The following is a 27,963-nucleotide window of genomic DNA, read 5'->3' as shown; positions in this document are numbered from 1 at the left end:
TGTGTAACATCTGGCCGTCTCTAGGCAGTGTGCATCCCTCTATTCACTCCCTTGCTCATAAGCTGGTGTAAAATTGCCCCTTTGAATCTTCTCCACAGCGGATTCCTCATTTAGTGAAGCAGCTGTTCCTTGCACACAGACACAGAATTTTTCTTTATTTTGTGTAATATGCTAAACACAGCCACATAAGTTCCCTCTGTCTGTGTCTTTTGACTGATGAATGTGGCAGAACGGCTCTGAATCCCCCAGCTCCCAACGGTATGATGTGTGCCAGTCTCCGGGATTATGAGACATATGGAGGCATGTGAGAAAATAAACTCAGAAAGTCTAGCACACTCTTGTACACAATTACAGATACAGCACACATCCTGTGTATGTATTAATATACTGAAGGCAAAAAAACAATATAGATGGACACGCTCACACGCAGACGTAGTGTAAATATTCACAGAGGTTTTTAAAGCATGCACATTACAAATGTTACTACACTAAACTGTGGGAATTTGAGATTTGGAAAAGCCTCTAAAAACCCTCCGACTCAGACATGCAGACTTAACAGTCATATTTTGATTTGAAGAAGTTAATCCAAATCTTTGCTTGTTAAACCTCTGGAGCTGGAGCAAAAATACATTTATAGAGCATTTCCATCTCCCATCAAACGGTTCCTAAGGGCTACATTTGAATATAAACGTTTTACTCAATGGTAACAGTAGGATTAATTAAAAAAGAAAGGTGGAATGAAAATAAGACACTATCGAAGTTTTCCAAAGGCGTAGTAAATGTAAAAACAGAACCCTGCAACTGCAGTGTCACATCCATTTCTGGACTTGTCAACTCAGGGCAAAAAAGAACAAAGTTTCGCCCTTGTTTGTTGATGAATTATTGATCATTTTGGAGTTGTCGATTAAAAATAAAAGACTGTTTGATAACCAAGATGGCCCAAAGTACAGCAGCATCCCTAGCCACATGCTGTGATCCTCTGCTGCCTGTCATCTGTCCTGTGAACCAAATCTCAAAGGTCACTAATGTTGGTGTTGTTATTTTCAAAACAAGATCGCTTCATGTGTGTGTGTCTCTGTGTGTGTGTGTGTGTGTGTGTGTGTGTGTGTGTGTGTGTGTGTGTGTGTGTGTGTGTGTGTGTGTGTGTGTGTGTGTGTGTGTGTGTGTGTGTGTGTGTGTGTGTGTGTGTGTGTGTGTGTGTGTGTGTGTGTGTGTGTGTGTGTGTGTGTGTGTGTGTGTGTGTGTGTGTGTGTGTGAAGGGCTGTGTGTTGTGCAATGTACCAATTACTCTGTGTGTGTGCAGTAAGTCTGGTTTTTATCACTTCTGAAGGATTTTAAGCTTGTAATACCATATCCTGGCGTGGTACCAGTGACATACTTTTCACTAGTCTACCTCTTTGAACTGCACATCCTCAGTGGGGTGAACATCCAACATCCTCTTTTTGGATTTCCCGCGATATACAGCTTTGATGTCTACAGTAGCAGTCGTTATTATGATGACAAATGCTGTTGCTTAACCTTGTATAAACAAATATATACTTATATATTTTCCAAATGTTAAATATCACATCACTGGTGGACATAAACATAATGTTTAGAGCATTTTGGAAGGATTCGCATACATAATAGCATGGTTAAAGATAAAAATGTATATATTTTAGTTGAATAGTTTGACATTTTAGAAAATATCCTTTTTGACGCTGCATGAGTGTAAGCATAGTTAAGCATAATGAAAGCAGCCGGGGAAAATGTAAATCCCTCTAAATCTCACTATTTAACTTGATGTATCTGATTTGTGTAATCCGTACAAACATAATCTATAGACAACAGCAAAGGGAATAAACAAAAAAAGTTGAACTGCCCCTTGAAAAGAAAACATAAAACTCCTGACTTTACTTTTTTAACTGTGTTTGTATAGTACTACTTTCTCAATATATAGTGAATTTAGTGACACATACTTGTATTAGGGACGATTTAATCACCTCAAGTGTCCCAGCAGCCTTGAGCCCTGTCGAGCTGTCCTTGTGCCTGACACTGAACCCCTACTTCACCTGTGTACTCATCACTCTACATGGCAGCATCAGAGGACATGTTTAATGTGCATGTCAGGTCTAAGTATCAAATGCTTCAGGTTGTGGTAAATGAAGACTGTGATGTTAAATGTTACCAGGAATAACATAAAGAGGCCTGAATTGAACTTCAAACGACTATATCCTAAAGTTAAATACAAAAGTACTCATTAGGAAGTACATATACAACGAAGAGATCTGCTTGTAAATCAAGTTTCAGAAAATTACAATTTCAAATGTTGCCAATATAGTCACCAAATTATGGGCACACCAATAAATACCAACATAAAGCATTTCCATATGGTAGTGTAACATATTTCATAATCTTAATTAAATGCACACAACAGTTATTAAGTTATGAAGGCTGGGACTAATTCCCACAGGACATCTACAAGCTATTTACCTACAGGGCATCTATGGGCTCTTGAACACTGCGTACACACTGCATACACACACACACTGCGTACACACACACACACACACACACACACACACACACACACACACACACACACACACACACACACACACACTGCGTACACACACACACACACACACACACACACACAACGACAGCAGTAGCAAGACATCACCCCCGGATGTATCAGATTATAGCATGCAGTACATTCAATTACATCTGATGGCAGATGGTACAAACAAAATCAAACACACATAATCTCGAAGATTGAATCCTTCAGTTAGATATTAACCCTGATATCCAAAGACCTGACACAGGACTAGAGATATTAAGACAAGGAGCAGCCTGTGTGGGCTCTGCGATGACTGACTCAGCAGTTTTGGGATGTGGGGTAATCCAGAGCATTGGGAATACACATAATTATGTAGTGAAAAGCAAATGAGGACAGAATATTGAGTGAATGGACTAGAAACACATCTCTCACCCTCTAACTAGAAAAATAATTGTATGAGGTACACTTTCATTGTTTTGGGGAAATTGGTACAGTGTGGAAGGAGCCATAGCTGTACCATACATTATAAGCACTTCCAAGGTACTGTATTTAGGGAATATTTCTAAATATTACTTAAAAATAACTTTATTTTGATGCTGCAAGGATATTCTACAACACTAAGATTACCGACTTGCTATTCAGATCACCATCACGGTGTTTGTGGAGAATAACCATGCTGTCACTGCGGTTGATAGCGGATATTGCTCTATCAAAACACACTGCTCCTGAAATCTTATATAAAGATTTGTATGATCCAGGGTTTCTCACACATAGACTATACTTTGGCGGGCCGCCCAGGTATATTAACGGCCGCCCAAGTATATTTCGCGACCCATTTAGGTTTTTGTTTTTTTTAATAATATTTCTTTTTATTCGTCCGTGACCACAACGCCATCTGCGATCGATTAACTCGTGGACAATGATCCCTCGCTCTCTTGCTCTGATCTCGCCTCCTTCTGGCCTGTTAAGTGGCCTGCCTCACACAGGGTGACTGGCTGTCCACATGATGTGGCCTGCCGACATGGCCACTGTCATACAGATCATGAATCAAAGCCCTTGATTGGTCTCTGTGTGTCATTCAAGCTCGGGATAACCTCAGCTCAGGTGAGGTAAAGGACTCTCTGAGTGTTTAGAAAGTTAACTTAGTCTAAGTTCTAAATGAGTCTCAAACGGTGTGGTCACCATTTATGTAAACACATATTTCCATTTGAGAGGGTAGTGATTGGTCTAATGCAGTGGTTCCCAACCTGTAAGGCAATACATGATTGTCACTAAAGCCTTGTCTCTACATTACAATAAAATATAAAAAATAATTGATTAATTAATTTTAATAAAAATTCAAGTCAGTATTAAAGGCATACAAAGAAAGAAATGTATAATTTTCATTTGGGGGGGCTCTTGGGAAAAATGGTTGGGAACCCCTGGTCTAATGGATAGTGAGGTGGGCTGAAGATCGGAAGGCTGTGAGTTCAAATCCCGCCAGGAACACCACCACTAGTGTGCCCTTGAGTAAGGCACTTAGCCCTTAGTTACTCCAGGGAGAATGTCCCTGTAATCAGTCATTATAAGTCGCTTTGGATAAAAGCGTCAGCTAAATGTAATGTGATTAGTAAAATATGCATGAATAAATAAATAAAAAGTTAACTAGGTGAAAAAAGGTAAGATACACTTTTAAAACGTGTTGAGAGAAAACTAGTCTTTGCTGCTGCATCAAAGAGGAGCAGGGGGGAGAGGAGGGAGACAGGAGAGGCTGATTCAGGAGCAGAGACACACTCACAACTATAAATGAACCAAAAATAAATTAATAAACAAGTTTCAGTGTTTTTTTCATATTGGAAATGGTATGTTATTGGTTATGGCCATGATTTTATGATTATTGAAATGTATACAGTTCTGTTTAATATAGGTGTTTCCATAGATCTAGTCTCTTTATTTTCCCCTCAAAATGCACCAGATTGATGCATTTAACTCCAAAATAAAATCTTACCGGGGGGGCATGCCCCTGGACCCCCTAGAGGATTTGAGGTCGACCCCCACTAAAAATCACATGGATAGGTTCCTAAATACATTTATAAATACATTTATTTTTTTAAATAGTAACACATTTCCATATGTTCATGTGTGGGTAGTAGATTTAAACTATAGGGCTATCATTATGGGCCCTGCCTGTACCTGTTCGCTCTGCCATCGCGTGAAGGGTCTGCTTACAAGCGACCAACAGAAAGGTTAATGTTAATGTTGTTGCACATCACCTCAAGCACCCACCCGCTACCACCACCCCCCCAAGTATATTTCAGATCAGTGGGAAACACTGGCAGTTAATGGACCAGCACCAGAGGCGTTCCCATACACACAGGCGTTGGAGCTGTTATTCATGAAATCCCAGAAGGATGAAGTGCTCTGACAAACAGTGCCATCTTTGCGCAAAATGATTATACAGGAATGAAAAGTCAAATAAATAAACATGTTGTTAAAACTTTTCTTTTTTTTCTCTTATTTCAGATCTGTGGGAAACACTGTGATCCCCATATTGTCAGTGTAGCCTACACGAACGCAGTTGAATGTGGTATTCATTATGGTAATGAAGTGTAATTAATGCAGCTGTTGTGTTGTGCATACAAATATGTTGGGAATTAATTTGCAATAATGTATCACATTAATGTATTTATTCTGCAATCTATTCTGTCATGATTATGTGCTTCTACCTCTTCTGTGTTTCACAGAGATTGTTTTCTTTTTTTCTTATCTAAATCAGATCTGTAATTTAATGCCCAGTCAACCAATAACTTTATGGAATTCTCAAAGCAAAGTTTTTCTTTTATGTTATAAGTTTCTGTTGTAAACCTTTACTGAACAGATTGACATACAATTATACAGTTCGTCTTGCTTTGTTTGTGTTCAACATTAAAGTGTAGAATTATGTTATAGGCAAACAAATACATGAAAGTAGATAATAGCAATCCAGGTTAAACACTGGGGGTAAGTTTACTAATGGCTGTTTCGTAACGTTTTCACGATTAAAATAGAAAAGCAAAGCAGATCCTATAACCCTGTCACTCACAGCATATGCAAATAAGTGACTCACCCTTGCTTAGTCAGGTGACATTGCTTCCAGTCTGTGCAAATGATTGCTTCCAGGTCCTTCAGGTTGTCTTTGCCATGCCATTCAACATTAGTCTCTATCCTTCGTCATGGCCTCACTCCGTCTTCTGAAAAAATAAGACAAACATGGAGTTAACTTCTCTGTTTTGCCCAGTTTAAATAAATACTTTCCCCAGTTAGACTATGAGGAGTGTGCAGAGTTGTAACAAGGAGGGACACAGAGAGGGGGAGGCAATTTGCTAATGGAACATAGAGAAAAATGGTGTGGACATATATCAGTAAAGGATGAAAGAAGAGGCAAAGGAAATTACCTCAGTCTGTCTAGAGAGAGCGAGAGTGAGCTATGGGGCAGGAGGTAAAGTGGTTTGCAAAACCTCATCATTAACTGTCATCTTCATCTCAGGTGCAAGGCTAGAGAGCGAGAGGGTTGGGAGAGGGAAAGAGAGAGGGAGGGAGTAGAGGAGGTACTGCATTTGCCCAGGAGATCATTCAATAGCCTGCAATCTTCGTTTAATTACCTGCTTTACTTCTCCAATCTACCTCCTCCCCTCCACTAAGGTCCATGGAGACCGCACTGGAGCTATTTAACTATGTTAATTAAAGTCTGATCACACAAACTTTGTCCTGGTGATGGCATAACGAAAAAGATATCTCCTGAAACTCAGTTGCCCTGTAACTGTGAATCAAGATAACAAGTCACACACTCTGTCCCCAATATGAAGCTCCAGGATTTAGGCCACTTTGTTCAGAGAAACACAATTTACAATTTAATTTGACTGGCTACAATGAAGGTGATGTTAACTGGGTTGATATTTGGCCAAGACTTCTTAAGGCATGCACATTCAGTCTGTGCAGTTTATGCTGCAGATGTCGCACTTTAAGGGAATTGTGCCAATGAGAACAAATTGTGCAAAATAATTATTAACATGATATTTTCAGATATTACATACGTTATTCCCAATGTGTTTTGACTTGCAAAAAAACACCTTTGAGAGAGCTATGTCATTTCTCTGCCACATCTGAAATGTGTACATTGTTTATCAATAGAGCATTCTTCGCTATAGTAACTCACCAACGCCTCTTGAAGAATAAGTACAAGAACAAGGACATGCCGTGGCTAGCTGCTTAGCATGCTTGCTCTATCAGTAAATAGCTCGGCAGCACCATACAGATACTTTGACATGATGTTACGGCTGCTGTCTTCCGGGTCCTCTTTATGGTGTTAATCTATGTTGTATGTAAATGAGCAGTGCGATTGCCCTGACGTCATTGGCTGCCATCTCCTGGTCCGCCCCCGGAGGATTGTGATTGGAGCACGCTGGGCCCGACGCACTCCAATCGCAGCGCACAGCCGGCGCGCACGTGCTGGAGATGACTTCAAAGCCTGGTGACAATCATAACTCTGGAGGCTTTGTGATGTGGGACAGACGCCTATCGCTACTTGGTCCTTAGAACTGTGGTTAAACTTGTGTGCCCATCTCCGTGTGATATTGTGTGCGTGTCTAGAGTAGTTTATATAGTGTTTAGAGTAGCTTGGATGTTGTGACTGTTACCTTTAGTTTAGCTGTGTTTTTGTATAGATTATTTGTGTTAGTTGTACCCATAGGCGGCGCGTGAGGCTCAGGTTTGGGAAGACTAAATAACTTTTTTTACCTGACGCTGCCCACCTCTGGTGTATATAGAAAAGAGATCAACTCAGTGTGCGGAGTTTAAATCTCTCAAGTCATATTACAGGATAAAGGAAATTTAAACTGCCGTATGCAGAGAAGACGCCGACGTGTCGCACTTATCATTACATCATCAATCAGATCATCGATCATATAATATCATAATATATCATATATTTCCTTATCTGAGTCAGCTTCTCCAGCCGTATCTGGCCGTGCAAAACTTACAGTGTCACATACTGTATGCGGAAGTATTATTTTAAGCAACACATTATGTTGACGAAACACTCGAGTCAAATGTAATTAAAGTCAGATCCACTCGTGTCTTAGATGGGGCAGTGATATCATAAAACTATACGCTTTCAAACACTCGGTAGGCCTAGTTATTTTTTAACCAGTTGTTCTGTATTCACCTTGCAGGTGCAACTCTGTGGCTTGTATCCTAGATTATATGTTTAAGTCATGGATGTTTAAAGCTCATATTTGTCTAATATTAGTTTACTTTTCATTAATGAAGTATGACGCTGCGCTGTCAGTACACTTGTCCCTGTTTGTGATTGGTCAAATGTAGCTAACCCCGCCCCTTTCACGTGAACGCGCTCTCAGCTGGTGAGAGAAACCATGGCTTGATTTACCGAGTTGATAACCAGTGTCGTAGGACCGCTTAGCGAGATCTCGTTTGTTAGTTTGTTGTTGTTAGTTAGTTTGTTACTCAAACATATCCAGGGTATGTTGAACTGGCTTCGTAGTACAGGGCACAGGTGACTAGCAGCGCTAATGTCAAAGACACAGACATTATACATTATATTTGTATTTTACCAGGATGCAGTGACACAAATATTTGGGAAGGCTTAGCCTTCCCTAGCCTACAGCACCCGCCGCCCCTGGTTGTACCACTTTTAAAGTGAGGTTTTGTTTAGTTTCTTATTTAGTGTGATAGTGTTATTTCCTTGTATGCAAATAGACTCCTTTTGTTAGAGTCCTCCTTTTGTTTGGTTCATGTGCTCTTTTGGTCTTGTTGTTGTTCCAGGCTGCATGCCTGCCATTTTGTTTACCTCTGCTATTTAAAATAAACCATTTATAAATACCAATTCCAACTGGTGTGTGTTGCATGTCCTCATCCCTATGGGGACGTAACACATGACTTCAACACTGTAACTTTATCAAATTCCCTTAATAATGTTATTTAATTTGATTAACTTTTCAAACTACATTTTTTTGCCATATGTTACACATTTGACATTTAAACAGCAAGCTAATTGCAAAAGGCTGACAGAAATAATGTGCACATGTGGAATTTCCTAAAGCCAAAAATAGCAAGAAATGCCAACTTGGTTGATTATATTCCTTTTCGATTGAGGCTGTATCAGAGATTTACTGATTCTACAATACTTGTTTTTTTCATTTGACTTTGTGAGGTCGTTTAGTTAGATTATATTATGTTATAAGAAGTACCTTAACTTATTGATAAGGACATAGACAAGCTGCAGAGACTCAGTGCACATAAGACACAGCAGTGACCCAGAACCACAGCTGTTTACACAATCATTAAAGACTACTGTCAGCAATATCCCACGCCTGGTTAACCGTGTCTTTCTAATAGCCTGTCATGTTATCTGAGAATACAGGTGATTTTGATCAAGTGGATAAGTGGCCCTGGTCGATAAGGACCAACTTACAGTCTAACAGGCACCATTTAACATCTGTTGGGAAGTCAATATACTAACTAAGATAACATGCTAAATCAATAAAATAAACCTTTGTAATTCTAATATATCAACAGTCTATCTATCTATCTATCTCTAAAGAAAATATATTCCCTTGCCCTCTTTGCTCTGTATTGATGATGAAAACACTTGTGTGACCCAAAAAACTGTCTGATGCACTCAATGTTTGAACTTGTAAGAGGGGCTTGCGTAGGACATGATTTTCTAATATTTAATCAGGATGAAAAGTTAAAATGTTTGTAAGGGAAAACAAAAAGAAGCTTCTGGAGATTTGTGCTGAACGGTTGCACTTGTAGGGTCTCGTGGAGGAAGCTCTGAGTTCATCTTATCCAACATGGTGCAGATTCTTCACTGGGCATGCAATGTAGTCTTATTTTCCTTCCCCTTAATCTTTTTAGTCTTTCATTGCTTTTACTTGTTGGTGTGAAGCTGATGTGCTTTCATCATCTCAAAGCATTTTAAGGTATCATTTACCTGTCTCCACAGTGGCAATTTGTGTTTTGTTGTTTTTGTTCCTGACTTCAAACAAATAACAAAGCAGTACGTCAATGTGATATCTTCAATAGTCTTTATAGGGATGACATTTGACTCTTATTAAATCACTTGTTTTCTAATCACTGTTTTTTAAGGATGACTAATACTGTAGGTTTACATATTAAAGGTCCCCTATTATACTGTTTTTCATCAATATATTATAGCTCTCAGATATATACAAAACATGTCTCTGAAGTGTTAGGCTCCAAATACCAAACAGATCACCCATCATCATCCCATAATCCCCTCTGTTTCAGCCCTGTTTCAAAAGTGCTGATTCTCTGTCTGTTACTTTAGATGAAAATAAGGAGCCACTCCCCACGCCCCTCTGAGAGATATTTGGTTCAAAAGAACACAATGGTGCTCTCGGAGGAGATTCATGTGATAAGGTGTGTGTGTGGGGGGGGGGGGTACCTTGGTTGGTGATTGGCTAATAGTTACACAAGCCAAAAAACGTTACAACATTACAAAGTGGCCAAAATCTGATCAGCTCATTTTCAGACCGGTTTTTATATAAATGGATCAGGACAAAACGTGAGAGAATCTTTCTTCCTGAAACTTTCAGAATGTCTTTACACAGAGAGGACACATGTTTATGTATACAATACATGATAAAGTGGATTTTGCATAATATAGAGTTCTGTTTGGAAGCTTAGGGTTATAGTCAAGCTGGTTAGTAGGCCTATAATTCACACGGTTTATTAATACTGATTATCATACAATCTGTTTATTTTAATAATAACATTTTATAATAACTTTATACCCCCATTTTGTTATAATAACTCTCTAAAGTTTGTATTCATTTTTTATTTGATATGTTTAAAATGTTTCTTTTCTCCTAAAACAACTCATACTGATACTCATTGTGGGATGAAGGGTCTAATGTAGAAGCTAAATAAACACACACGCAGAGCAAGGGTTCATTGTTTTTATGCTATGTTCTTGATTGTAATAGTCATACATTTTTAATTTTCCTTAAAATCTCTCTACCAAAGGACACTTTGGCACTAATGTCCATGTTGCTATTATGCAAGTAAATCATACTGAATTGAATCAACAAGCATGTTTTCCCCTGATCAGAAGTGAGTGAACACAATGCTTGCATATAATTACACTCACAAAAACCCACATTAATATTCAGATGAGCCTCGCTAAACAGCCAGAATGAATTCCCCTCGGGACTAGTCATCATCTCAACTATGCCAAATTATTGTCAGGAAAAAAAAAAAAAAGAGTAAAAATACATTAACCAAGAGTTAAGACAGACAGCTGTAGTGAAATGAATATGCAGAGTTATAAAAAAGTGAGCGATGGATAGGGTTGGGTATCGTTTGAATTTCCACGATTCCGATTCCGATTCCGATTCTACTTTTCGATTCCGGTTCTTAACGGTTCTCGATTCCGATTCTTTGAGGGGTAAATAAATGATACATGCTTCTTCCACCAACAGAATTACATTTATTCGAGAAACTTTTACACAGGTTAGTTTCCAGTAATATCCACATTAATCAGTTTATATTCACTGCTATGTAACTGTAACCTGAACCACTGAAGCTGCAACAGTCCAATATGTAAAGGAACCCCCCCCCCCCCAATTTAAAAACAGTTCTTGTTGAGAAAAACAAGCATATCTGCCTCTCAGGCAGAAAGGTTTGAACATTTTAAAGCAAAATGCTTCAATCTGGTGCACTTTAAGCAGAATGACTAGAGACTAGATCTAGGGGGTACAACTCTAAACACCCATATGACAAAGATCGGTTTACATTTTAATAATTAAATAAGTATGTGAGCATAACCAATAACCCATAGCCAATAACAAATACATGTAACGTATTTTATTTTTGTTGTTCATTCGGATCTTATTTTACTATTTTATTTATGCATATATTTGTATCTCTCCAGTTTAAAACGATATGTTTCACTCCCTCCCTCTCTCGCTCGTTGGCTGTGAGCTGCGGTTGCCAGATAAGCCAACATCCCCCATTTTCATCACTTGCAGCGCCCATCGTACAGGGCGAATGAAACGTGTAACCGGATGAAAAGGGTGTTACATTTACTTAATTATGAATGTTGTTACATCAAGGCCGAACATTAGGATGAGCACCAACGGTCAAAACATTTGTTTCCCCTCCCAGAGCTGTCAGCGCGGCACCTCCACAGATCTGGCGCCCTAGGCGAACATCTATAATGCCAGTGCAACGGGCCGGGCTGAAGTCGAATAGTCCATTTAGCTTAGGAACCTTCCTAAAGGAGTGAAATGACCCGGAAGTCCCTCAGTGGCAGCCATGATAAGTGCCGTTCGAATTCTCTAGAATGATGAGAATGATAGGAAAGGAGGTTTCAAACTTCCTTTATAACCTCCTTTAGCTTAGGTTGGACCTCCCTAACCGACAGGAGAAGCGAAAATGCTGCCCCACAATGCCTTGCAGCCGCAGCATTTGCCGTCACTCAACAGTCGGCCGTTCACGGAAACAACCGATTATGACCGAGAAAGTATATCATGAAAGTTACGATGCTTATTAAGCATTTTAAAACATAGGTGGTAAGTTGCCAAAGTGCTTTGTTTTGAACGTTCATCAGTATTATAATCAAAAAGAGAAATATGAACGTTAGTTTTCACTGAAATTATCAAATAAAGTCAACATTTCAGTCTTTACTGAGCTGTGTGTGGTTTGTTCAACTTTTAAAAGATGTTTGAATGGTGATATACACAGTGATCTATGGTAAGGACTAACGTTTATAATAAATACATTTGTATTGATTTTAAGATCTTTAGTTCATACAATCATACGTAGGCCTATTGGGGGACGAGCAGAAGTTTCACTTTCCTTTTGTATTTCAATTCCAACTTTGGTCCTGAAGAATATGTTTCTCTATTGTCCACGTTCATAAAGCATAAAGCAGCAGCATCAGAGCATGGTGCAGAGTCTCTAGATGAGTTCACAGCAGTCCCTCGTTCTTATTAAACATCCATGTTGTAGTCCGCTATAGAAAACTGTGGTTTCCATGGTTTCCCCACAGCAGCAGACGCACACAATGACGTCCGCTGGCGCATCATAAACACGTCGGATAGTGAAAGTGCATTCGGATTTTCTAAAGTACCGCAGTCTCTTCTCCTAAGTCCTTTTGAATTCTCCTATCCACTATCCCTTAACCCCGTGACGTTTCACTCAGAGGTCAAGGAATAGACGATAGGGTTAGAACTTAGGAGCTGATTTTTAAACTATCCGACTGCAGCCCCGGCCCTGGTCTCAGGTTACGCTGTAGGAAGTGTAGGTACAACGCTACATTTCCCGCCCCGCTGCAGTCACACAGTAGGCTACGGAGAGCGGCGAGAAACATTTCCTCAGGCATCGAAAAGCGGAACCGAAATTCACATTTCTAAATGATGCCGTTGGAATCGAAATGTTGGAACCGGTTCCGAACCGGAACCGGTTCTCGGTACCCAACCCTAGCGATGGATATCCATCTAGTCTGAGAAAGAGTTTTGTCGAAGTCTTGTCTAAAATAAAATGTAGAATACAAAAAATTGCTCCAATCTGGGTTCCCAGGGGGAAGTTTAAACAGCAGAGAAAAACACGTTAGCCAGCCAGCGCAAATTCATTTTGAAGAAATGGTATTGATGCTTTACTCATCCTTAAAGAAAATGTCCTTGAGTTTTTTTAATAGGGCATTTCTACTTACACCTTATCATTGTATCAGCATTTTGACATGACTTCACATCATTACAAATATAGAAAACGAAATAAACCCAGCCTTATTCAGAATGTGATTCCTTATTATCAGTTAAAGCTTGCAACGGCCAGACACAAATAAACTGATCTTTCACATGATACATCTACACCCCCCCTCAGTTATTTTCCTTTTGTTGAATTAATCATGTACAGCCCCCCTGAGAATATGGGACATGGTCCTCCATAAGGAAGCCAGTACAAATCATGTACAACTCCCCCACCTCCTGCTGCATACCGTGGCTCTGAGGGAGTTTTACACCAACTCCCAGGAGGAAGGAGTCTATTTATACAGGATCCTAAAACAGGGTAGTCATAACCCGACACCCACACAGTCAGGCACCCACACCTGCAGCTTAAGGTGACAATGCTGACACACAGCCACATGATTGTCCAATCTAATCTTTTAATCGCTCCGGTAACTTCATGTCTCCGGGTGACTTGGGGCAGGCTAGCAGTGGGGATGGGATAACGTCTGCAGAGATATGATATGATCCTTGAACACAATAAAAAACACACACACACACACAAACTCACATGCAGACATGTACACACTGTCCCACTCCCCCCAGAGTACTATGGTGAAGCCTCATGTATCTGTGGGTATTAACAGATCAGCACAGAGCAGGAGCCACCCTGCTTTAAAGTCTTTTTCCTGAGGTTGTGCTTCAGAAGCCTTCTGCAGAGAAGGATAAACGCGTAGCAATCCCCCAGGCCCAGCGCCTCCTCAGCTCCACTCAGCTCTCTCGTTGCTGCCCCCTCCTTATCCTCCATTCCTCGCTTATCCCCACTTTCCTTCCATCCCTCATTATTTCTATCCCTCTTCTTTTCCTCAGCATCTCATGCTTTCTGTCCTACTATCTGTCCCCTCCTTCCCTCTGGCCCTTCATATAAATCTCCTTTCTGTGCCTCCTTATCACACTCCCCACCCATTTTGTGTCCATCCTTTTCTCCATCTGTATCCTCATCTCGCCGTTTTCCTCCAGATTTAAGTAATGAACAAGCCCTGCGGCCCATCTTTGTCAGTTAGAGAGTAAGGAGCCGATGGTTTCGCGTTGAAACCTTAGTTCTATGAACACAGGCTTAGGTCCATAATGGGACTCTTAAGGCTTGGCTGCTCGTTTAAGTGTCTTTATGTTTGAAAAGCCATGCTCACACTGACACACATTACAGAGAGTTTAGAGTTTCATTTACTTTTTCTCAGTTTGAAGAAGAAGAAGAAGAAGAAGAAGCAGTTCTCTATTTCACATGAGGAAATAGGGAAGTGCAGCCTTTCTTGTCTGACGAGTTACAACATGCAAGGCTGATCCATATGATCTTGCTGAAGATGTCCATCATGTATGCATTCTCTGGAGAGTTTTAACACTCAAACAGTGCTCGATGGAAGTCCATGCATATACTCATCATGTTATTTTGGTAAAATCCCAGAAGTACACAAGTGAACTTATCAGTACAAACCACCCATCAGAACAGCTCATGGTAATAAATGTGGTCTGAAGATAAAAACTAGAAAAGTCAAGTTAAAATTTAAAATACACACAATTAAAACGCATATTAACATTAATGAGAAAATATGATTTGGTTCCACTAAGGTCCTGTAAGGTGATTTACGGAGAGGGTTTCTTGCTTCTGAGGAACCTTTCTGATATGGCAGTAAACCTGTTTTCAATTGAGCCATTACTCGTCGTCAAGGATGAGTGAATTGATAGGAAATTGTAAACCATAACAAGAACGCTTCTGACCAAAGTCAATTATTCATATGAAAACAATACACAGCTGGCATTGTGTATTGTAAATCGTCTAAGGAGACTGTGATTTGAAAAATGCATCAGATTTTCTGTTTGTAGAAATGTTGACTTTGTGGTTTCAGGAAATTGACAGTTTTCACTTTGCTCTGTTATTTTATTATCAGTCAGTTGGCGCATTTGAGAGATTCTGCAAACCAAAAACAGAGAGACACTACTGTAGTCAACATATTGTTTTGACACCCTGCAGACAAAATTAATTCAATACAGGCAATTTCAAAAAAGAAGAAGCTAAAATAGTTATCTACCTGAATCAAGTGTTCTTCCTTTTGAAGACAAAAGCTTTTATATATTCACCTGTTCATGTAGGGGTGGAAATCATTAATCAAACTAGAGAATGCAATTCCTGAAGAAATTGCTAGTGGGAATGCTTTATGCTGAAAAGCTGATGCTGAAATGCTATGCTGAAATGTAATGTGTAAAAAGAAAGTGAAGAATTTAGATTGAAATGATACATGAACACTGGGGGCTTGAATGTGTGATGAGAGAAGAAAAGAAAGTAAAAAGGCTTGGAAAAGCAGCAGAATATTTGAACTGCAAACTTTTGAACTAACTTGATGGCGAATGATCTGTCGCCAAGGCAAACGGCATTTGATGACATCCCATAATACGCTTAGATGCGTTGATGGCTGGATCGTTACCAAACCTGTGAAGTTTTGGGCCATTTGGAGCATTTTCACTGAAGTTATGAGAAAACCGTGTTTCAAAGTGAGCATTGTGTTACCAAGGCAACGGCATTTGAAGAAATCTTAAAACTGTCAAATAGATGTCTTCATGGCTGGACTGTTAGCACACATGTGAAGTTTGAGCACTTTTTGACCATTTTCATAGGAGTTATAGCAATATTGTGTTTTACGGCGAGGGATACGTTGCCATGGCAACATCTTTTGAGGAAAACTCACTAATGGCACATAGACATGTTGAAGGCTGGACCATTAACCATTATCTGAAGTCTGCTGCTCTGAGCATGTCAGTTGGAGTTATGACATCATCGTGTTCCATGACACAGGTGTTTATATTTGAGCTACCTGTAATGACGTGTCCATAGATCAAAGGTTTCCATGGTGATGTGCAGTAATCTGTGAGAGGAGAGCATTTGCATTGTTCTGAATGAGAGATAAACCTCTTACATGTGAACGTTTTGTTGAAGAACCGTAACAGATATCGGTGAAAAAAAGCGTGAAGCATGTCAAGGAACTTGAGCATCTGAAGTGTACTTTTTGTGTACTTTTGGGTTAATAATGTGGCCTTTTTGGCAGATTAACTAAAGGTGTGCGGCTAATGCTGTGAGTAAAGATCAGCTTGAATTTACAATTGGCTTTAATGGAGACATGTTGAAAGTTGTTGTCACTTCATGCCCTCAAGAGGCATTTTGTTTAATGATTTTTGCTTAATTTGTCAAGCTACGAGATGTTTTCCTACGTTTGTCATGACAAATTATGTCTCAGGAGTGTAGGGTTTGGGAATTATGGCAGGTTTAAAAACAAATATGAAGGCGAATTTCAAGCTGTTCTCCACTCTAGCTTTGAGATCACACACCTTAACGAGCTGCTCAATACACACTAATGTTAACATCTGAAGAAGGCCTCTTTTTTAGGGATGCTCCGATCGATCGGTCACCGATCGAGATCGGCCGATACTCACTCTCGACCGATCGATCGGTGCTCTCTAAACATGCCGATCGCGAGACGTAAAATACGTGACACTTTTCTCTGTGCGCGGCAAAACAAGCTCGCCAAAATGGCTTCACCGGTCTGGCATTATTTTAAGGTGTCCGAAAAAGACAGTAAAATAGCGGAATACAATGTGTGTGTGAAGCTGAAATCCTGCAGCTCCGCCCGCCGGACCGGTAAGCGGAGCGAAACACACAAGAGTTAGACCTAACACACTTAGCTATTTTATCTACCTCTGGAACAAGCTAGTTATAAATATATGTATTCTTCACTGTCGGGTCACTCATTACTAGATCAGTGAGCTGCATGAAATACTGACAGGCTGTCAGGAGAGAGAGGGGGAGAGAGGAAAAGAGAGCGCTTCCGCTCATTTCTCCCGTGTTATTCTCCAAAGTGAATGTAAACTTGAATAATGTACATCATTTGAATGTAATAATTAAGTTGATTGTTGTTTGTGGAAGCTCCAGTGAATGAGCCCCATTAACTGAGTTTTAAACATCACTTTAAATGGAAGATTTAAAGTTTAAATCTTCCATTTAGGCCCCGCCCACTCGATCGGATCGGCGATCGGCCGATACTGATTCCGGCGATCGGCCCCGAAATTGGCGATCGGAGCATCCCTACATCCCCTACTTTACCAAGGTCTGAATGTTTAATATCTCTAAAAGTATGAACAGATTTAAAAGTTGTTTAACACGAATAATGTCAGAAAGATGTGTAACATTTTAAAGTTGGAATGAGGTTTCCAAAGTATGAAGGAGCAGCTAGCAGTTGAAGTTGCATGAAGATTTTTCAAGTCTGAAGAGTATCTCCATTGACTTCCATGTTAATAATGTGATGAATTATGGGATGTATCTCAGGAATTATGAAAGTTATGAATTAGAAAAGTAATAGAAATCGATTCCCGACCGAGCTGAACGTTTTGATGGTTGAACAGAGTTTCTGCGATGTGGAATGTGGGAGAAGAAGAGGCGCAAAATAACCCGGTGGAATAATAAAGAATTTTGTGCGTAGAAGAACAAGTAGTTGGAATGCTGTATCAGCATTCCCACTAAAAAACTGCACTGATCTCTGTAAAAGTGAGAGAGTGGGGTAGAGCTGACAATGGTAAACACAGGTCATAATAGTTCGACCATAATAGGTCATTATTGTCAAAGACTAGACAGAGAGCTGGTTAAATTAAGTGACAAACTTAGAGGCAAACATCTTGCCATTCAAGTAGACAGAATGGCAGATGAGCATACAGACAGTCTGACAGGCAGGCCAGGGAGGGGTAAGTAGGCTGAATCCAAATTAAGCTGATCATAGCTCACTCTGAGTTAATCTAGTTATGTGGATAAAGGACTTCCCTATGGCTAAAAACACAGCGAGTTATGACTCAGTAAGTCGGCGTGTGTGTGTAAAATCTTGGAGGAAGGCATGTGCAACAGTCTGCTTCCCTGTTAGATGTGTTTATCCATATTTAAATTAGACTGATGAGCCTCGAAAGCTTTCTCAAATACAAGCCAACTTAACAAGTGCATTAAAGGCCAGAGGATTATTCATTTATTTTACAAAACTAAACACTAATGACAGACAAGCTGTCAAATCTGACAAGCCTGACAAAGCCTCCGATGATGTGTTTTGTTTTTTCGTTTTTTGTTTGAGTATTGTGTGACTTTTTCTGTGAAAAATGGGAAAGTGATTGTCTATCAGCAACATGTAGCAGCTATGTGTAGCGGAAGGGGGGGGGGCTGTGAAAATGAGTGTGGTAGAGCAAGTAGTATTATGAGGAGCACATCATACAAAATGAATCAACACTGTAAGCTTTAGAGAATCACAAGGGTTCATAAGCATCTCCCTCTCGTGTGTATATCACTTCAAACTGCGGTTAGAAAGCAAAATAAATATCTATGTCAATCAGCCACCTTTTCTTCATCTCTCTCAGCAGTGTCTGCCGAAAGACATCAAGGGTAAATTATTGGGATGGCTATCAACTACAAGACATTCGGTCATTCCAATGCATTTGATGAAATTAGGTCTCAAAGAAGAAAAAGACTAAGAAAAATGAATACAAATTCAATCAGCTATGTGTACTCTGCCGGAATATCAAAGAGAATAAGGAAAGGGGAGGGGCTGAAGTAGAAGGCCAAGAGATTTAAGTTTGAAATAAGCTTCCACTTCAAACAACTCGAGATTTTTATTAAATGCTTTCAACCCACTGTGAAGCTAAACTATGCACGCAATGAAAAAGCATTATTTACTACTGATGATGAGAAATAGGAGAGCTCTACAGTGAGTCTAAAAGATAGAGAGGGAGAGAGAGACAGGGCAATTTCCATTCCCTTTCTTGCTTGGCACAAGGTTGAGCAGAGAAATAAAACATGGGCTGAGAAACATGACAGTATTCGATGGAAGTGAGAGAATATGCCTTTAAGATAACACGATCAAGGAAAGAAAAAGGTTCTCTGGGTTATTCTTATCTGTGTTTGGAGCCAGACTGAAGTGAAGCTCTGTTAAATTGGTCTATCCAATACAGTGAGGCTGAAGACTTATCAAGCTAAGTGTTGATATTCACAGTCGGGAAATGCAGCACAAATACAAAGGTATGCTTTTATGCCTTTTCCCAATAACACTGAACAAACTGAAACATTGAATTTCATAAATGTATTATGTCAACAGATTCCACATAACTTTATGTTGTTAATTGAAAGCAATAATATGAAGTTGAACCTAATATGTTTTATTTAATCGTAATATTATATATTAGTCAATGTCTGTCTTTGTTTTTCATGCTGGAGCTTTAAAGTTCACCTCCACCAGGCATCTACTCCCAAACACCTTTGCTGTTCCTATTTTTCAAAAGCATTAAGATATACCTGAAGCATTACCGTTGCTCCCAGAGAAGACCTCATTAAGATGTTTCAGGCTGAAGATGCCTAAGAAAAATGGCAGGCAAGCGGAGAGAAGAACAGACGAATGATAGTCCTATGTCTCCCACATGTAATAGCTTTAACAAATGGAAACATCAATGTACTAAGGCTTGCATTGATGCGGAATGACCTATAACTGATGTATGTATGTGTCAAATATGTACATTTGATTTGTAACGTCGGAGCTCTGATTGGATTCAGATGCTCAGGAACATAGATTTTAAATGTCGCTTTCCATAATTGTACCTGGTTTGCAGTTGAAAAGAGATCAATTTGATTGACTGTTCTCTCCTTCTCTCCATCTGATACTATCTTTGTCTCTCTGTTTAGAGAAAACAAAATGTCATCACAAGCTTTCTGTTTAGACAGCTCCCAACAGCCAATTGTCTTGAAAAATGTAACTCTCAGCATGGACAAAAACATCTTACTTTGCCATTAGTTTAGTTAACTTGTAACATATATAGAGTAAAGTAGCCTATATGTGTTAAAGGTGGGGTAGGTAAGTTTGAGAAACCGGCTCGAGTATTTGAAAATATACAACCGGAAAAAACCTGCCACTTCCTTACAGAGCCCCTCCTCCAACACACACGAACGCGCACATGACCAATGAGGGCACGAGATAAGTTTGTGCACAGATGGAAGGCTGACAGGCAGGTAGGCCATCCAGTTATTTTAGCCGGGCCGGCTAAAATGATTGGTCGTGCTTTTTACAGTACTACGGCTTCCACAGATGACATTTTTTTATGGATTTGTTGTCAAAGCACTTAAGATATTCATTGCTATCAGGATGTTAAGAGCATTCCATCGAATATCCTCCTCGGACCCGAGGAAAAAAAGTGTCTTCATATTTCCTTTTTTTTGTGATTTCCTACCTATTTAGGGTTAAAAAAACATTTTGCAATTTAGACTTTTTTTATTTTATTTTATTTAAAAATGTTACAGTATGTCTACTGGAGAGGACGTCGGGACTATTAGTTTGAAAAGACAGCCAAAATTAACAGATGGACTATGTAATGTATTATGGTTATAGAGTGATATTAATACAATAATACATTCACCTTTATTTAAAACATGAATAAGTAATTGATCTGAACATTGCTGTTTATTTGGTCAATACAAAACTAGCTTGTTTTTTGGTGACTCTTTCCAGATCTTCAAAGACTTTGTAGTCAATGTAGTGGGAAAGTACCTCATTGACTCCAGTCAGCACGGGCTGATAGGGTCATCTTGACTAGTTTTATGGATGTGGTCTCCATTTGACCTGCTCATAGAAACAAAGCTTGCATTCCTGAGGCAATTCTCATTTTTCGTGGCTCCACTTCAAATAAAAACAACAATAAGACATACGTGCTACTCTTGGCCCACAGGGGGCCATGTATTTCTAGCTCGTCCCTATCTGTCTCTATGTATCTATCTGTGCGCTCATGGAGCATCCTGCATCTTTCCCCCCCTTCTTCTTGACCCTCTTCTATCCCAGGTGTGAAATCCTTATCTCTCTCATCATCTGAGTGCTCAAAATCTTAATCTCCCGTAACTATCTAGTACAGAAAATATCTGCTTCAGTTCCGTCTCCTGCAACAATATTGAGTCATAAAGTCCATGAAGATAGTCCTGACATCCACTAGAATGGACATTTATAAAAGGGCTGTTATTTGAAAACTTGAATTATTTAATTGCTTTCAGAACTAATTATATAGTTCCTCACATGTTAATAAACAAGAACATATATGATTTTCATGGTAAAAATGACAATTATTCAACAATATTTGACTTCTCCTCCTGCTTCTATACAATTTTGTTTTTCGTATGCCAGCCATTTTGGATGAAAAGAAAGAGGAACTGCCCAGCATGCAATTGTAACCAATGACATTTCACTGGAAAGACCAGGATGTCCTCTGTACAGCACATCAGGGATTGATAGAGTAGCTCAAAAGACTAAAAGGAGATACATGTTAACAAAATGTCCACTACAGTGGACATTTTCAATGGGCTGGGTCCCAGGAGGATATAACAAAAAGTGTATCTCGAGCCGGTTTCTCAAACTTACCTACCCCACCTTTAAAGAGGACACTAAAATAAATGCGTACAAAGTAGCAACACATCTTTTATAACAACTCACCTCTGGCTGGCAGAGAACTCACTGCCATAGCTTGTAAAGTGTCTCCTCTTCCATAACCCAGAACAATTTGCACAGCAGCTATTTTGCCCAATTATAATGTACATTCAATCCAATGCCATTATGTCTATAGTGTATTTTATATATTCCTGTAGCCTAGTGAGACTGTATATTGTACTCAATATGTTGTTATGGTGTGCATTATTTACTATAGGGATATAGGTATTTATATTCTGAATTTGTATACTGTATACTTGCTGCTAATGTTAATTTGTATTGTATTATATTTGTATCTTTAACGTGTGTAATGTTTGACACTGCTGTCTGTCTATCTATCTATGTTAGTCTCCTTTCATTACATTACATGTTACTTGTTAGACGCTTTTATCCAAAGTGACTTACATACTCAATAATGTGGGCAATCCCCACAGGAGCAATTTGGGGTGAAGTGTCTCAGGGACACAACGACATGCTGACTGCAGTGGGGTTTGAACCTGTGACCCCCTGATCCGAACACCTACGGACAACCCACTACGCCACACGCCCCCCACCTCATGCACTCACCCCCCTGTACAGTATAACCCGGTAATGTTAGTTTGTTTATCATTTTCAGAGTTTTTTTATTACTAGTCTTGGGAGGGGGGCACTAGTGCTGCACCTGTATAGCAAGCCAGTACAAAGTCAATTTCCGCAAAATGGCTTTTAAGACAATGTGACATAGCAAGGGAATAATTAGACAACTAATTAAAACTGAATGTCTCACTCTGTGTGCTTTTATTTATTTTTCCTAATTTTCTCAACAACTGCAGTCTTTTAACACTACTCATCTCCATGTGTTACCTGGACATTACTGTATCTGTACCTGTATGTGATAACATCTTTTGAATCTCTGCCAATGCAAGATGATAAAAGCCTTTCTACTTCATACATAATGAATCTCAGATGAATTAACAACATAGGTAGAATAAAAGGAACAGAAATGTTGAACACCATCATTGCGAACATGACCTTTAAAAAACTTTTTAAAAGGCATTTGCAAAGAGAAATCATTAGTGACAAAGAACCCATTTTCTACAGGAGATATAATTAACCACACTTTCACCTCTTTTAATAATCTACACTTTTTTACGATGGGAAATGGGATTGCTGAAAACATTTGCAATGTTATACCAAGCCATACATTATACAGACACGGCTGCAGAGTGAAACTGAGTGGGTATATTTAGATGTTAGTTTTTAAGAGATGAACCCCTCTTTATCAGAAGGATTTGGAATGAACTAATGTCAGGATGATCATCTATGAGATAGATATGAAATGCCATTTAAAGTGATGCTTTAAAAACATTGGGGGGGCCTTTATTAGAGATGTATAGAGTTGAAAGGGAGACAGTGGTACATTGTTAACATTTAGAGGAATTGACCATCAGTGTAACTGTAAACGTGCCATTCTGACATGGCACATCCCTCTTATCTAACACATCTATGATTTAGTGATGTTTCCCCTTTACTGTGAAATGTGTTGTTTTTACACCTGGACATAGATAACTGGATTTGCTTCACTTCTTCAAACCGGATTAAAATGTATCTGGGGCTGTTGTCAGAGCAACTATCCTTCAACCCAAACCTGTAAAGATGCAAGCTTAACGGTAGGCTGGATCATGACCAAGGCGTTTTAGGGGGAACCCCATGCGTAGTGTCTTCTTCATTAACTCCCTTACTGAGAGGGATGGAAATACTGTATGCAAAGAGAAATATGCAAAACGGTACAATTGGTACATTGAAAAAAATAACCAATCCTATCCTAATAAAAACAAAGACATGAACATTTCTGACTATTAATAGGCTGCATGAAATGACAATAGGATGTGGTTTTGTCATTTCAACTGTAAGATATATGATTTTTACTTGCATCTTCATTACATAGCTAAGTTGTAGCTCGTGTAATAATTAAAAGGTACTTTGTGTAGCAACCACTTTTTTTTTAACCCTATAGTTTTGCTTTCAAACCTCAAGTCTCACTTAAACACAACATTACTCATGGTCAAACCACTTTCGCTCTTAACAACTAGGTTCCAACACACTTACCTGCGTAACTGCAATAATCATGATCACCACTTAGCCAGACACAGTATTGTTGTGTCTCGTCAGATCTGTTAGTATTATTTCTCTGTGAGTCTATATTGTCAAGTCTGTGTCTGCCATTTCCTGTTTTACTTTGTCATTTCCCTTCTCATTTCAGGTAGTTCGATTCCTACCTTGCCAGTTTGTCCACTGACCTGATTACCTGCCCCACCCTTATTGTTTGCACCTGTGGAGTCCCTTGCTTTTGTATATATTCTGTGTGTTCCCTGTGCCAAGTGCCAGATCGTTTTGAACCTTGTGAATGGATTACCTTGTTTTATCATCACACTAAAACCTTTTTTTGAATCATCTTTTGTCTAGAGTTGTGCATTTGGGTCCTATCAGTTTTTGTGTGCTCTAGTCGTAACAAGTATGAATGCTGATGCTTTCAAACACTCTATTCATTTTGCCTTTCCTTTCAAAATAAGATCACACTTCATGAAGAATCAACTCATGAATGATTTAACTATAGGTTCAAGGAAGCACATTATCTGGAGGATGCTGACCAGGATTATTTTTGCCAGATAACAGCATGTTAGCATGAATTGGTTAAGCCACATTGAAAGAACAGGGCCCTGGTCTGCATTACTTCGCCTTTATTACTGTCTTCCACAGAGATAGGACGAGGATGCCCTATAGCCCTTATCTCTAATTTCACACGTTCGTATAGCCCCAATCCAGATAGACCCTGATGATTTAGATATCCAGGCATACATGTATTCTCCAAGACTGTTATCGGTACTCTCACACAACACACATGGCCACCCTTTGCAAATAAACAGTATAGCCTTATTCAAGCCATAACTGTTAGGAAGAACACTTGAATTGAATTCGTTTTTCCACTTTTCTTTTTAACCAACTTTCATAGGACTGCAGAAGAAGTATTTTTAGATATAGGTGACATTTGATGAAAAAAAGGGTAAACACGACAAGCCGTTTGATGATACCAAAAAACATTGACTTTCTGTACAATGTTCTATTAGGAGACCTGTTCAAAAAGGCCAGCCTCCTTGGTGAAGGGCAAGTTGAGCGCAGTGTTCAAGAATGATGAGAAAACAACTATGGTTCAATTGAAGGGCTGATGGTCTGGAAAGAAACTCACATATTGAAAGCTTCTGTGAAGGGCTGTAGAACAGGAGACGTGTGTCAGAATTGTGCTTCCAGTTTGATTGCCTGCGAGCTCCCTCTTTATGCCTCTTTCCTTCTGTCTTTGTCTCTAACTGTCTGTCTTCCTCAGCCTTCTGAAAATTGAAGTGTAGAAAGAATAGCCCACAAACTGCTTTACAAAAATGGTTGAATGACAATGGGGCTGTTAAAACCACTTGGCCATCCTAATGCTCTTCCTATTGACTTTATTGATTTCACATTCTGCAAACCCCATAGCCGCGCGGAGGGAAGAGTGTCCGCCTCCCCCCGCGGTGATGGTCAGCAAAGTCAGTTTGAATATATACGTGGACCAGATGCATACACACACAGACACACGCCCCATCCAGAAACTGAAATATAGGTTCTCGTTCAAAAGCAGCAGTGACCAAAGACCGAACTTCAAACTCTCCCATCAAGCCTTGCCAGACAGACAGTAGAAGCTTTCAGGCAGCACAGTAAGTATCGGCCTGTCTGCAGGACCTCTTTTATACTTCACTTATTTTCCCATGGCAGCCAGAGGCTCTGACCTTGTGTAATGTCCTCACACTAACTGCCCTCTCAGACAAATCATCCCACTTAATGAGAGAATGTCACTTGTTATCCAGAACCATTAGCTCCAGCCCCTGTTTCTAAATCTACCTGAGAGAGCATATTGTCCCCTAATGCACACACTGTTACACTGACAACTGAGCGAAAAAAAACAAAACGCTATCAGTTATTCACGGAAATTCCAAACGTATTAACATCGCACCAAATAATTGCTCTGAACTGAGACACATTACTGTATATTTTTCACTGTGAGATCTAATAAAGAGGGTTGATTGAGGGAAACAAAAGCATTACGGGTGATAACAAGCGAAACACTAAAACGGCACTGTTGATCCGATGAAGACAACAACTAGGCTTTGTAAAAGTAAATCCAAGTGGAAAAGGGTTATCACATTTTGAGAAAGTACAAAGGAGTCAACAAAAGGTGAAAAACAGAACACAAACGAAAAGAGCATTGGTAAACATTGATTAGATTTCAAAGCTCAAGCTTTGCATGTTTTGCTTTTATCAGATTTGTTTACTGCATTACGTTACGTACACCATGCCTAATGATATTACACTTCAGTGATACTCTTAAAATATGTATTGACTGCTTAACTCTAATTGTATGAAAAGTGTACTGCAAAGAATATGATAATCATATGTGCTGCAAATAAGTAGGAAACCCATTTTTAACATTATCAAACTGCTTATATTGCATTATGGCAATGTGAGGAAATACACAAAGAAAACCTGTACCGTAAGAGTATAAAAAACATTTTCGGTTTAAAAGGATATTGTTTCCTTTAACAATATGAAGCCAACTACAAGCAGTGTTGGGAAAGTTCACTTTCTACATGAACTAGTTCAGTTCACAGTTCACACATTTTAAAATGAACTAGTTCAGTTCATAGTTCATAATTCAAAATGTTGAACTAAAGTTCATGGTTTCAAAAATGAACTAATTTATAGTTTATAGTTCTTTTTTCAATACGTTGCTGCGAGCTATTATTTGTCTCCTGTACGATGTTAATGGGCCATTTCAATTTTTACAATATCCTCAGAGGGCCGTACAAGTTATTGACCTCTGCTTAAAAAAACTAACATCACAGCCCATTCATTTCATTCTGTGCAAAGAAAAAGCAACCTCCTAATCCAGATATCTCACCATGACTCGCGTATGCATGCACGTGCAGGGTGTGGCGTGACCACCAAAACAGAAAGATATGGACACAAGATGTGTGCAAATGTATTTAGTTTCCTATCCATGTGAACATGATTTAAGTGGGGGGGGGGGGACCTAACCTCCTCTAGGGGGATCCGGGGGGCATGCTCCCCTGGCAAGATTTGTTGCACTTTGAGAGCAACATTAGGAGATCTATGGACACATCTCTCAACACCCAAACACAACTGTAAGCAGATTTTCTTTTAATTTATGGATATTTGACAAATCACTACCCTTTCAAACTGTATTCTTCTTTATTAATAACTGTCATTTACTTTATTCTCTTGTTTTTTTTATAACTATAATGATCATATAAAGATGTGCCTTTACCTCACTGGTTGTAGACAAAGCTTCTTATATTCGTTAGCATAGCTAGCTAACCAGATGCTAATGATAACAACACAGTTATTGACTGTCTGATCAGTATAACAGATGAGCAGATCGCCACTGGGCTTACAACTAAAGACACAGACACGCAGAAACTGCGGCATGTGTATGGACTTATCGGTACTGCAATTTCTGAAGTGCTGGAGTGGCGTTCTGGTGCTCTCCGTCAGAACTGCACCCCTGTCAGTCGAGACATATACCACGTGATGACACGTTAGGCTCGTGTTGTGTTCAAGGACCCTGACCTTGGCCAGGAAAAACAGGCACTCGCTTGTTTAATTTTGTTGCGGTCTAGATTTCTTTCATTTTTTTATTTTTTGCGTGTGTTTATAAATTATCTCGAGGGCCGTACCAAATTGTCTCGCGGGCCGTATACGGACGGAGGCCGGAGGTTCCCCACCCCTGCCGTAGAGTCTCACTCTGAGCAAGTGCTGCTCCAGCTGCTCTCGGCTTCGTCCATACTAATTAATTAATTCATTCAATGCTCGCCGGTTCCGCGGTTCCACATTGTTTGTTGTGAGGAGTCTGATATATTTAGTATATTTATATTTTAGTGCGACAGCCAGGGGTGACAGGCGCGTACGCGTCACAGGCAGCTTGCTGTTGCCAGATTGGGTGGTTTTCCGCATTATTTTGAAGCCTGTTTACGGTGTGTTTTAACTGGGTTTTCGGCTGAAAGGCATATGAAATCTGGCACACTTTTGAACGCCGTTATAATACAGTGCTGAGAATGAACGCACTTTTGAACGC

At 39.5% G+C, this 27,963-nt stretch overlaps 1 protein-coding gene across 1 annotated transcript in view; it reads right to left on the bottom strand.

Annotated features, from left to right (window-relative positions):
• The window catches only part of LOC117447436 (cadherin-22), a 193,209-nt gene that overhangs the window by 125,648 nt on the left and 39,598 nt on the right, over nt 1–27,963 (bottom strand). The window contains exon 2 of the mRNA XM_034084181.1: nt 5,625–5,748. The gene's annotated coding sequence lies outside the window, so the exon portion shown is untranslated. The remainder of the gene's footprint in view (nt 1–5,624; nt 5,749–27,963) is intronic.

The sequence above is a fragment of the Pseudochaenichthys georgianus genome, chromosome 5 (genome assembly GCF_902827115.2).
Source record: "Pseudochaenichthys georgianus chromosome 5, fPseGeo1.2, whole genome shotgun sequence".
In the NCBI taxonomy this organism is placed as follows: domain Eukaryota; kingdom Metazoa; phylum Chordata; class Actinopteri; order Perciformes; family Channichthyidae; genus Pseudochaenichthys; species Pseudochaenichthys georgianus.
This window is presented reverse-complemented; position numbering and strand designations above follow the sequence as displayed.